We start from the raw sequence: 13,202 nt of genomic DNA on the forward strand, positions 1-13,202 counted from the left end.
CAATGGCATTGCTCTACTCTACCTCTGCAAACTCCTCGAGCCCCCGATTGCACCCACCATTCTTACAAATCTGGCCTTTTGTGCATCAGTGAAAGGGCAATCAGTCATCATGCTTCAGCACTCTGGAATTCCTTTTTTAAATTCCTTCACTATGCCACTTGTCTTCGCACTTTGAATAGCCTCCTTAAAACCTTTCTCTTCAACTGCACCGTCAGTTACTTTTCCTGGGGAACAGTTATTGGGCTGTAAAAGCACATGGAGTTACATAGAAATTACAGCAGAGAAACAAGCCCTTTGATCCAATTGGTCAATACTGGTATTTCATCATCATCATTGGCAGTCCCTCGAAACGAGGATGACTTGCATCCACACCAAAAAAGGATGAGTTCACAGCTGTTTCAATGAAGGACCTAATATTCCAGATCCCGAACTACATCTTGAAGGGTGGAAGATGCCTGTGTGGGCATTTTTTTAACGTGTGGTGGCCGTTGCACAGCAGCCACCACACAGGCCTGACAGAGCTAGGTCTTGATCCTGTAGCAAGGATTACCCAATACGACTGGAGACCAGCTCTGCTGCATTGGCTTAGTGCACACACGTATCGCAGCGTGGGCTGGCCCATACTGCCCCTGGGCCCTCGCCTCTTCTGGCCCGGAACATACGCCTCTACCGGGCCCCGATCACATCCCTCTACATTCTCTCGCCGCTCCTTCGCCCTGACCTTGCCGCTTCTGCTGTACCTGCCCATGCTCCAATCACCGACCTGGACCTTGATGACGTCCCTCTCCGCTGCCGTCGCCCTCCTGCACCAGCTCGCGCTGTACCTTGCAGTGTGATGCCGCCATGCTGCCCATGGCCGCCGCTCGCCGCTCCTTTTATGGCCCCGACCTGCCGCTGATGGTCTCTCGCAGGTCGGGGCCGCCACACTGGTGTTTATGCTCCACATGAGCCTCCTCCCACCCTACTTCATCTCATCCTATCAGCATATCCTTCTATTCCTTTCTCCCTCATGTAATTATCTAACTTCTCCTTAAATGTATCTATGTTCTTCACGTCAACTATTCCATGTGGTAACAAGTTCCATATTCTAACCACTGTCTGGATAGAGAAGTTTCTCCTGAATTCCTTATTGGATATATTAGAGACTATATTATATTCATGACCCCTAGTTTTGAACTCCTCCCCACAAGTGGAAAGATCTCGTCTACACGTACCCTATCAGAATCCTTCTTAATTTTAAAGACCTCTACTAAATCACCCCTCAGCCTTCTATTTTCCAGTGAAAAGGGTTCTAGCCTATTCAGTCTTTCCTGATAGTTATAACCTCTCAGTTCTGGTATCATCCTTGTAAATCTTTTTTGCACCTTCTCCAGGACCTTTATATCCTTTTTTGTAATATGGAGGCTAGAACTGTGCACAGTACTCCAGGTGTGGTCTAACCAAGCTTCCATATAGGTTTAACATAACTTCTCTGGGGGCATGGTCATATGGTTCAGCAGAACTTGGGTGGAAGTCCTGGAATTGGCAGCTCCAGGGTTGGGAACCGAATGTCTGGCAGAATTGAAGGAGGAATGCGGGGTTTGGCTCAACGGTGGATTCTTGGGTTTCAGCTGGAGGAAAAGAAGGGTCATGACAGGAAATGGGCTTGACAGCATTGGGAAGGTCCCACATATAGCACAAGTTGTTTGTACGTTTCTGAGGATCTCTGTAAGCAGTAAATTCGATGTTTTATGACTGGCTCCTGGATATAATGGCCCAGAAATTCCACTTTCTCCTTTTTAGATTTTAGAGAAAAAATATGCACCCACCTGAAGCTGCTGCCCCCACTTGACTTTCTGATGCACAGGCCTCCTTCTTGCTGCGCATCGCAGCGTGTGCACGTCGGGACGTGCGCAGGCCTGGATCTGGAGTCACGTAGCTCTGGGCAGCCAATCAGGTATAGTATATTCTCATTCATAGTAATAGGAGTTTCATAAGTCTGAAACTCCTATTACTATGAATAAGAAATCCCCCAAACACTAATAAAAAATAGAAAATATACACTTCATATTTAAGATTCATTTAAATTAAAGTTATTAATGTCTTATAAAAAAATATATTTTCCCAATTATTAAAAGTTTTTTTTATTATGCCTTAAAATAAACTTACCATTGTGGGGAGGGTTTTTAACACTAAAATATGTTTTCATAACTTTATTTTTATATGTTTTTGTGTGTTTTAAAAAACTTGCGCCTGTAAAAGTAGGCTATGCGCCTGCTTTTTAAGGCGCAAGATTTTTGAGGACATTTATTTGCGTAAATATCGCAAATTTGCATGTACAAATGTCCTCGCTGCTGATATGCGGGAGATCTGTCAAGCCAGAAACTTGACAGATCGGATAAGCCGGTTTTCAGCGCATGCGCTATGTGTGCTGAAAACCGGCTTTACCGATGCCTTCCCGCGTCTGTAGAAACTTCGTACGAGGCCGGGGACATCGGAATTTCAGGCTCAATGTCTCTCTGTGCCTGTTTATCTGTGCCTTTGTCTCTCATTTTCTCTCTTGGGTCACAAATTAGAATGTTTGTACTTTGTAGCCAATAGCAATAACACAGATGATGGCCTTCTGTTTGCCTGAGTAGCTTTCAAAATTCACAATTAAAAAAATCAAATTAAGATGGGGAAAGATGTTTCCGTCTTTCTCTCAGCCTCTCTCCCAGCTTGGCATGCTTTGAGGTAAGAGTTTTTATTTAAAAGTTTAGTTGAAACCCTCATAAAACTCACTATAGTTTGCATTCAAATCATTTTCAAAAATACATAAACTGAAATATTTTTATGGACAGAGACATAATTTGACTTTTCACTCAGAATAATAAGCAATCCGATGTTTCTAATTTGAACATAATCGAACACTACAACAGATATGTAATCAATACAGTGTCGTGCTTCAAGTGGATTTGTTTGGGTTCTCTCTGAAAGACACAAGTCTTGGTAATAGTGTAAAATAAGGAATGTCGGATTGTAACCAAGGAAGTAAAACACTCACACCGATTTTACCAACAAATATACAAAAAGGTTAAAGCACACATGCATATGTTGTGCAAATCAAGAATGCAATTAGCCACATCTGGATTCCCAATTAGCCACATGTGGGCCACAAGTTTCCACACGCGGCAAAACAGGCGCCCCTCCGAGCTGGGCGCCCGTTTTTCGCGCCGAAAACGGCGCCTGAAAAAAAACGCGCTATTCTCGAGCGCTTTGCAGCTCGATGTCAGCTTGGCACGGCGCCCAGGGGGCGGAGCCTACCACTCGCGCCAATTTTGTAAGTAGGAGGGGGCGGGTACCATTTAAATGAGTTTTTTTCGTGCTGGCAACCCTGCGCGTGCGCGTTGGAGCGTTCGCGCACGCGCAGTGTGAAGGAAACATTGGCACTTGGCCATTTTTGTAGTTCTTTGTAGCTGTTCAATTTTTAACATTTTTTAATAAAACCACATTGCCCTTCCATGATCAGCACTGAGGCTTCTTGCAGCAGTGAGAAGGCTGCAGGAAGCCTCAGAAGTTGAGGCAGCCATTTCCCGACGGGCCCGACCGACGGCAGGGGGGCCTCCCTCCCCCTGCCGTCAGGAACGGCTGCCTCCTCACTGCCTCCTCCCCCCCCCGCCATCGGGAACGGCGGCCTCAACTTGTGAGGCTTCCTGCAGCCTTCTCCCTGCCTGAAGCACTTTCACACAGGTAGGAACATGGTTTATTTAATCTTTTCTTTGCTTATAAATTTTTATTCAGGTTGGAATTATTTGTATAATATTTGTATAAGTATAACTAAGGATTTATTGTCGAATGTAATGACTTCCCTTTCCCCCCCTCGTTCCGGACGCCTAATTTGTAACCTGCGCCTGATTTTTTAATGTGTAGACAAGGTTTTTTCAGGCCTACAAAAATCTTCACTTGCTCCATTCTAAGTTAGTTTGGAGTACGTTTTCACTGTGGAAACTTTCAAATCAGGCGTCAGTGGCCGGACACGCCCCCTTTTGAAAAAAAAATTCTGCTCAAAAGTGAAATTGTTCTACATGACTAGAACTGCAGAAAACTTAAATGTGGAGAATTGCGATTTCTAAGATACTCCGTTCTCCACCAGTTGCTCCTAAAAATCAGGAGCAAATCATGTGGAAACTTGGGGCCGTGGAGTGGGCGACACTGCAATAGGATAACCTTTATAACTGCAACTCTGAAACCTTTTGATGTGCTAACCATCAGGAGTTCCTCATTATGCAACAGGGAGCATTGGTCACAGTATTATTCTGCTAAGCATATGGACTTCACCGCGAGTAAAGATTAAAAATCTTGGACAATTATTGTATTGTTGTTGCTTGCTTATTTATTTAATTATTCTACAAGTTGTGGAATGGAACTACTGGAAGATGGAACAAATTTCACTTCATGGTTAACAAGGGGAAAAAAATGCTGTTTTTATGTTTGGCCTTTTCTTTACCACCCATTATTAACAGGGGTGCTCAGATAATCCAACCATAATTAGTATAGAGCCTAAAAAGCTTGGCACACTGTTGGTACGCAGGCTCCCAGCACACACAGTACTTGCAGTTGAAGTGGGGTGAACTAGGTGCTTCAGGTGCTGAGAAGGCTTCAGATCTCCACAGCCAATGATACAGTAACCAGTGGCTGACATGCTTCAGCATCACTCATTCCAGCCATCACATTATCAACCCTATGGTCGCATGCTGCACTACCATACTCATTTTGAATTGGTCGATATTAAAGACAGAACAATTTTATAGCACAAAATAACCGACAGTCTGTAATGGGTCAATTATCCTTCAAAAGAACTCCTTCGGATTTAAGAAGAAAGGCTCTGTTGGAAAAAGTTCTGACTCCGAATAGTAAATTATGCCTGCACTCATCCTCTCATACCACTTTCGAACTGTGGCAATGTACGTAAGGCAGCTCACCCATATAAAGCAGCACAGAGTTTTTTTTTAGTCTGGCCAAATTCAGAACTCAAGAGAAGATATTGCGATACTTTTCCGGTGTCCAATTTTAAGCCAATGAATTTGTTTGAAGTCAGGTTATCAGTTAAACTTAACAATTCACAAACAAAGTAGGTACAACAATACAAATATATTCCATATGCCTACAAGCAGGGAGCCATAGAAAATTAAACACAATCCCATAAGGCGTATCCATTTTGTTTTCAAGAAGAGTCATTCAACATACATGTTTATAAGTTCATCCACCACCCCATCTTCACAGATCTCTATTGTCTCCCTGGCTCTAATGTATCAAAATTCTTGCTACAGTATAATTTACAAATTTCCTCTTTGGTCATCCCACACTACCTCTGGCCACGTCCCAGTCTGCATCTAAGGTCCTCTGACTTTGACTCTTATGCATCCCACCTCCCACTGTGCTACTCCTTGAAACTCCCCCCTTAAAGCTTTTTGCCTTAGTATCTTGCCTTGCCTTGGTATTTTGTTCCCTATCTTTAAAAGTATCCCAAGAATTTGGACACCTTTCCTCACTGTTCTACTCGTGGTCAATCTGATCGTTCACATATAAAGTACCGTGAAGCATCTTATTACGTTATAGGCAATATACAAATATAAGTTGTGGTTTTGCAAACAGAAGAGTTTGGTTAGCTGGGGTATAAGCAGATATTGATTATGGACCAATAGTTCCTTTTGTTCAGTTTAAAGAACCCATTATTCAGATTGATGCAGCAATTACCAATTTAAAATGGAACAAAGCAAAATTCCTAATTCATGAAAAAATACTTGACTGGTTATTTTTCCTGGTATTGGCACATCCATGATTTCAGCAGTTCAGGAAGAATTATATTCCATACAATCATCTCTCTATCGGTATTAATCCTTATACACTTTAATCCTGTTCTTAGCCAAATATTCATCCAAATCATTTCTAAAGTTGTTAATCAATAGAGCATTAACTGCTTTAACAGGGAGTCTATTCCACTACATTCATTGCTCTGTGCAGTAAAAACCTTCTAATCTCAAGTCTTGCTTAACGAATATTAATTTTATCTCAAATAAATTCTCAATCACAGCTGGAGCATCTGAATTCAATGAAGGAATTCCCCAGGAACAATGTGATATTGAGAAGTTAAGTTATAGCCTTGGTAGGGAGCTAAGTACATGGCAAGGGAAGACATAAAAGAGGAAAATTGAAGAAACTATAAAATACTAACAAGGTGATTCAATCTTGTGCTCCCCATAATGATTAGTACTGACTGAGATCGGTGAGATGGTCACTTGACAGCGCTCCATCACAGGATGATGCACATATCGGAGGAGAGGAACCTACAAGGAAAAAAATGAATGGAATTAGCTTTAAAAACGTGTAACAAACACAAGTCTAACTCCGCAACTGATAATTAACAGTAGGCATGATTTGTGGTGTTACTCTCTCAAACGAAGTAAGATGGTTTACCAGGACAACAATGCTACTTTAAAATATTTCCTAGCAGGATGATGCTAAATGCTACCCATCTAAAACAAATGAAAGTTGTATGCATGATCCCATGTGCTGAATTCTTATTCTCGCACTTAATGGCATCAGGAACTTCTAGTGGAGGCCAAGCACTTCCTTAGCGTGAAGCAGGCAAAATCAGAGGCACGTCATCCAGAGCTGCTTTCATGAACCTCCTTGGCTGCCAGCGATAAAGGGACATTGACAGAGGCCTGGAAGCAGATCACCCCAAATATCCAACCATTCTCTCAGCTAAACACGATGGGTAGATTCTTGTCTTCACTCCTGGGTGGTAATCTGGCAAAGCGGAACGCCCGACCTTTGTAGAATCTGCCTGATTTTCAGCCCATTGATTTCAGGCCAGGCAGCCAACTCCTCCAGATTATCAACCTGCAGACAAATGTTATCCCAGTATGTTTGGTGGGGAGACCCAAAGCAAGAGAAATTAAAATTCCCAAGACTCATTTTCATGAATAAACGTTGGATTCAAGTAACGAGAAAAATTGTTCACTAACAACATTGTGCTCCAATTGTCTTTAGTATGCTTTTCAAATATGACTGTGGAACATCCCGAGACTGTGAAAGGCACCATATAAATATTTAGGGGGAGAAATACGGGTGGTTTGCAGCTCCCATTAGCGCCTCCAGGGGGTGATAACGAGGCACAAATTACTTCTCACCTGGGCGCGGTGCCACTACCTACTCCTTCTGCGGGAGTTTACCTGCAGCGCTAACACGCCGGCAAAGGCAATGTCATCACCATGCGCAGCGACCCGTTTTCGCCCCAAAGCGAAAGTTCGGTAGTTCCCCGTGCCAGCTTCACAGGACGCGTACCAGGCCTTGGGTTGCTTACGGGGTGAAAATTTAAGGGGAGATGCAACGCTGACATTTTTTTTTTCAGTGGCCGACTTACCGGTCGCGACCTTGCCATCTTCAAATCGCGGGGTCCGTGCCATGATGTTGCAGCCCGGCACTCCCGTTTCTGTGCCGGGCTGCTGCCACGGCAATCCGCTCCCCAGTGGTGAAGTGGTGTCCCCTTCTCTCGAATGCAGAGTCCGCAGCCTGCCCTCCCGTAGTGCTGGAAAATTCCCAACAGTTAGCGCTCCAGTCTCACCCCCAAGGGGAAGTGGAGCACAAGACTTTCGCCCCACTTCCTCTCGGGGGTGGTAAGCCCAATTTAGCAGCCAGGGCTTGAGCTTCCGCGCCTGGAGCAGGAAGTCCCGCTTCGCAAATGTTACTGCCCCCAAACGGGCCGATATGCAATTTTGCCCCATCTATTTACTAGATGTGCTAGTGACACCTAGTGGAAACTATTGATACTGCAATAACCTTTTTAACTATATTGGCAAAGTATTTATTGGCTAAAGGAGCTGAATGGCCTACTCCTGTTCCTAATAAGAACATAAGAATTAGGTACAGGAGTAGGCCATTCGGCCCCTCGAGCCTTCTCTGCCAGTCAATATGATCATGGCTGATATTCCACTTTCCTGCACTATCCCCATATCCCTTGATTCCCTTAATATTCAAAAATCTATCAATCTCTGCCCTGACTGAGCCTCCACAGCACTCCAGGATAGAGAATTTCAAAGATTCACCACTCTCTGAATAATAGAAATTTCTCCCCATCTCAGTCCTTAATGGCCGACCCCTTATTCTGAGACTGTGACCCCTGGTGCTAGACTCCCCAGCCAGGGGAAATATTCTCTCTGCACCTACCCTGTCAAGCCCTGTAATAATTTTGTATGTTTCAATAAGACCACCTCTCATTCTTCTAAACTCTAGAGAATTAAACACTGTTTAACGTTTCTATCAGAGACTCTTTTCTATAGTAGTTACTTCAATTGGCCACCATCCTTTGGATTTATGACTGCGTCTAGCACTGACTACCTAGCCAGTACGATAACTCACTTTGCACTGTTGCTTGCTGCAGTCTGTATGTCAGCACTGACTGCCCATTACTTCATGGCTAAAATTTGACTTCTGCCTTCAGTGCTCTGGTACATCAACAGAAATATTGCTGTTCTGTTGGAAGATGGACTGTATTATGAAAGAGAGAGAACTTGTAACATGCTTCCTCTTATTTTAAATGAAATGTTATCGATTAGGAAGTGTAGGCTTGGTGAGTACAACAGCTCGGTGAGCTTTTGGTTGATCTGGAAGGACTGCAGAAGCACAAAGGCTGTGTGCTTTAAAAATGCAGCAGGCCATCAAAGCAGTACTCAAAGATAAAGTATCACGGCGCTGCAGCGTAACGAGAAAAAACAATTACAAAAAAAAATTACGAGAATCTCAAATGCTTTAAAAAGTGACCTTGTAAACAAACCTTGGTAATTCAATAGCCTATCAGTGCAACAATGTCCAATGTGCCATGACCTCTAATATAACTCTCGTTGTTCCCAGACTCTAATAGAAAATGCAGCACTCAACGCACGTCCCTTGCTATATGTGTTTTGTATGCTTCCTAAATGAGGATGCAATACCCAAGACTTCAAATTATCTAAGAGATCTGTTGCAGGATTTGTGAGTTTGTTAAATTCTAAAGCAATTTCCTGATGTGTTGTTGACACAATTCAACACTAAGATTTCAGCATACACATTGGCTTGAAGGACATTGAGCGGGTTTGTGCGATTTTGGCAATGGTGCCTTCTGCAGAGAGGGAGGAAGAGGAGCATGTTGTAAAGCTAATTGAAGTCAAAGATACTTTTTGTCAGGCAGAACCAGAATCACATTGTGGGTTAAGCACCATTGAGTTGCTCAGCTCACTTGCTTTGCTAAATAACCATCTCATGTCAGAAACAGTATTCTCAACATCGCATGTCAATCTCATGATTTATAATTGGATAAATATCACAGTACTATCCATTTTTGTTACATCCAGCTGTAGAAGAAAGTCAGGAACAAAGCCTATAGTCTGCACATTCTCCTTTTAAATGCATTTCATGTGGTATTTCCATGGCAACTATTTTTTTTAAGAATTGCTTTCTGTTGCAACAATGAAAACAAATTATAATATTGAACCCAATGCTGTTTTGCAAAACAAAGCTACACAACTCGTCACCTTCAAAGAGCTTAGCGGATTTCAATTAGTTTTGTGTGGTGGATCGAATATGAATGAAGCTGCTGAGCATTGATCCAAAGGCTAACAAGGCCCTGCAGATTGTGGGAGATCTGAGAACTGTTGCAAAGACAGACTTTGTGCTGGAATTCAAAACCAAAATAGGATCCTAATTGTTTTTTCCACTCTATAATATATGGGCCCATGTTTTGGGTGGAGTTGGTCCTATTTTTTTGGAGCAAATCGTTTAGTTTGGAGTATCTTAGAAATCGTAATTCTCGGCATTTCGTTTGCTCCAGTTCTAGTGAGTTAGTTTAGTTTCATTTTAGTTCAGTTTCTTTTCAAAAGGGGGCGTTACCAGCCACTTACACCTGTTTTGCAAGTTTAGGCAGCGAAAAGTTACTCCAAACTAACTTAGAACGGAGTAAGTGTCGACTTTTGTATGCTCAGAAAAACCTTGCCTACGCTTTAGAATTAGGCGCAGGTAGTCAGAGATTGGGACGGGGGGGGGGGGGGGGGGGGAGAGAAGTTAGAGGGAGATTTCCCAAAGCTTTAAATACCTCACTTTTAAAAATAAAGAATCATCATCAATAATAAATAATAAATAAATAAATCAATAAATAAAAAATAAAAAGTTCCTACCTCACCTACCCGTTCGGGAACACTGGGAGTCCGGCCAGGGTTAACAGGGTTAGGGGCTGCGTGCTGCAGGCTGGAAATCAGCACTCTGTCCGTTCCAGGAGCCCATTCGACCAGGGTTAGGGGTTGCGTGCTTCGGGCCCCTCCCACACAGCCAGCAGCACACGCACACAGAATCTGGGGGGGCCAGGAACTACTGCACACGTGCGCAGCTGCCAGCACTCTTTTTGGTCCAGGCCTGTAGCTCTCCGCTGCTATGCTGCGTGGCGCTGACTGCTGAACAGGCCTGCTGCACTCAGAGAATCGCGAGGTAAGTTTTTGGTGCGCTTTTCATTCCATAAAATAGGCGGGCCTCTCGGATGTGCGCCGTTCTAGCGGGTATCGGAAACTTGGGCCCATTAATCTGCAGAATGCATTCAGTTACAACTTAAACCTGTATTCACACAGGATACAATTACCTCCCATCATTGGGGAGAAACTTCAAACCCCTACTTACTCGAAGTGTTACATGCGACACATTATCAGTTGATTATGTTCTTGACTAGTTTTGAGATTTTAACAAATGGTTCACTGGAATGTACAATATAACAACAGAGTGCAGTTGATCCTAATTTGCTTAATAAAGTCCGAATAACTTGTTTCCACGTTATTGTCTAATCTACCATCAGAAAAGTTCATCAACAACTGTTCCATCAGCATAGAAAATAGAGTTATTTCCTGGAGTAATTTAACAACTTTCCAAGCAGCGTTTGGCACTGTTGACTCTTGGTTGGGAAACTCTCTTGTCACCATAGAGGGAGAATGTTTTTATTACCCTGAATAGACTCGCATTGTTTCACAACTCTGGTCAACTTTGACAATCAACTTCCCAGAGGTTTAATTTGGGTGCTTTTTGGTCCTTAATATTTTGAAATAAATTTATCAAGAATGTAGCACAGCCCCTATTTTATAATGCATGGGAATGTTAAACTGCATTTCCAACAATTTTTTTCTCTGTAAAAGCCTCAATTACTTTCAGTTGACACAATTGTAACTCTGGACCAAGGACATAATATTGTAAAATATCTCTTGACATAATGTGCTCACTGAAGAACTCAACAGGCATAATGGCAACAGTCACCAATGGCAATAAAAGACATGAAAATCATAGCAATGTTTAACAGGAAGCTCCAATAAGGTCCTAAAATAGATAATTGTTTGAAAGCTTGTTCAGAGCTGTAAAACACATTCTCCGTGTTTGGGTGATGATGTAGAACCTAGCATAACTGAGATTCCGCATGATGTAATCACACACAAGGAAGTGATTGTCTATGTGTCTGTCTATGTACTATGTAACTTTGCGTCCAGTATAAGAACACAATAGGACCAATAAGGAGATGCCGAGCGCACCATATTATTGGGCTCAAGGCCTGCAAAGCACTTGAGATACTCAACTGCTCAAAATGTGGCAGACCAGCATGCAACATATTGGGAGCTTTTGCACGAATTGTGCTCAAGGCTCATTATGAGCTGAGGAAATATTCAAATGAGAGGCCTGCCCTCATTGTGGTGAGAGTACCTAAACTGCATTCCAGTTGCTTAGTGCCCGTTAACAATGGACTCTGAAGGGTGGACTCACTGTAGTAATTCCCACCCCCTCCCTCCCACAACCCACCCATCCCAGCTAGCCCTAACCTTGCATAAGAACCACAAAGAACATAACAACATAAGAAATAGGAGCAGGAGTGGGCCGTACAGCCCCTTGAGCCTGCTCCACCATTCAATACGATCATGGCTAATCTGATCATGGACTCAGGTCCACTTCCCCGCCCGCTCCCTATAGCCCCTTCTTCCCTTATCGGTTAAGAAACTATCTATCTCTGTCTTAAATTTATTCAATGTCCCAGCTTCCACAGTTCTCTGAGGCAGCGAATTCCACAGATTTACAAACCTCTGAGAAGAAATTTCTCCTCATCTCTGTTTTAAATGGGCAGCCCCTTATTCTAAGATTATGCCTCCTAGTTCTAGTCTCCCCCATCAGTGGAAACATCATCTCTGCATCCACCTTGTCAAGCCCTCTCATAATCTTATACGTTTCGATAAGATCACCTCTCAATCTTCTGAATTCCAATGAGTAGAGGCCCAAGCTACTCAACCTTTCCTCATAAGTCAACCCCCTCATCTCCGGAAGTGAACCTTCTCTGAACTGCATCCAAAGCAAGTATATCCTTTCATAAATATGGAAACCAAAACTGCCCGCAGTATTCCAGGTGTGGCCTCACCAATACCCTGTATAACTGTAGCAAGACTTCCCTGCTTTTATACTCCATCCCCTTTGCAATAAAGGCCAAGATTCCATTGGCCTTCCTGATCACTTGCTGTACCTGCATACTAACCTTTTTCATTTCATGTACACGTACCCCCAGGTCCCGTTGTACTGCAGCACTTTGCAATCTTTCTCCATTTAAATAATAACTTGCTCTTTGATTTTTTTCTGTCAAAGTGCATGACCTCAAACTTTCCAACATTATACTCCATCTGCCAAATTTTTGCCCACTCACTTAGCCTGTCTCTGTTCTTTTGCAGATTTTTTGTGTCCTCCTTGCACATTGCTTTTCCTCCCATCTTTGTATCGTCAGCAAACTTGGCTACGTTACACTCTGTCCCTTCTTCCAAGTCGTTAATATAGATTGTAAATAGTTGGGGTTCCAGCACTGTTCCCTGTGGCACCCCACTGGTTACTGAATGCCAACCTGAGAATTAACCATTTATCCCGACTCCCTGTCAGCACTGGACCTCAAAAGGGCAATTGATCTGGGTGCGGTTTTCCCTGCCTCCCAGCCCCATCCCACCCAAAGGACCTTTACTATTTAGACACCAGCAGCCATTTATGTGCCGCTAGCACTTATAATCGCACACTCGCTATGCATCACACTGTACGCGGAGGGAGAGTCCAAAGCTTATTTAAATGATGGTGCATTGTATTATGGTGCAAGGCCAGCTTATTGGGGTCACACACGGCCAACTCCTGATGAGTTGCTACTGGACCACATT

The 13,202-nt window shown here is 43.2% G+C and overlaps 1 long non-coding RNA gene across 1 annotated transcript in view; it reads right to left on the minus strand.

The window, feature by feature from the left end:
- Positions 1–6,276: 6,276 nt before the first annotated feature.
- LOC139279383 (uncharacterized) overlaps positions 6,277–13,202 on the minus strand; it is a 182,048-nt gene continuing 175,122 nt past the window's right edge. The window contains exon 3 of the long non-coding RNA XR_011596459.1: positions 6,277–6,305. This is a non-coding gene — a long non-coding RNA (uncharacterized lncRNA). The remainder of the gene's footprint in view (positions 6,306–13,202) is intronic.

This window comes from Pristiophorus japonicus, chromosome 14 (genome assembly GCF_044704955.1).
Source record: "Pristiophorus japonicus isolate sPriJap1 chromosome 14, sPriJap1.hap1, whole genome shotgun sequence".
Lineage (NCBI taxonomy): Eukaryota > Metazoa > Chordata > Chondrichthyes > Pristiophoridae > Pristiophorus > Pristiophorus japonicus.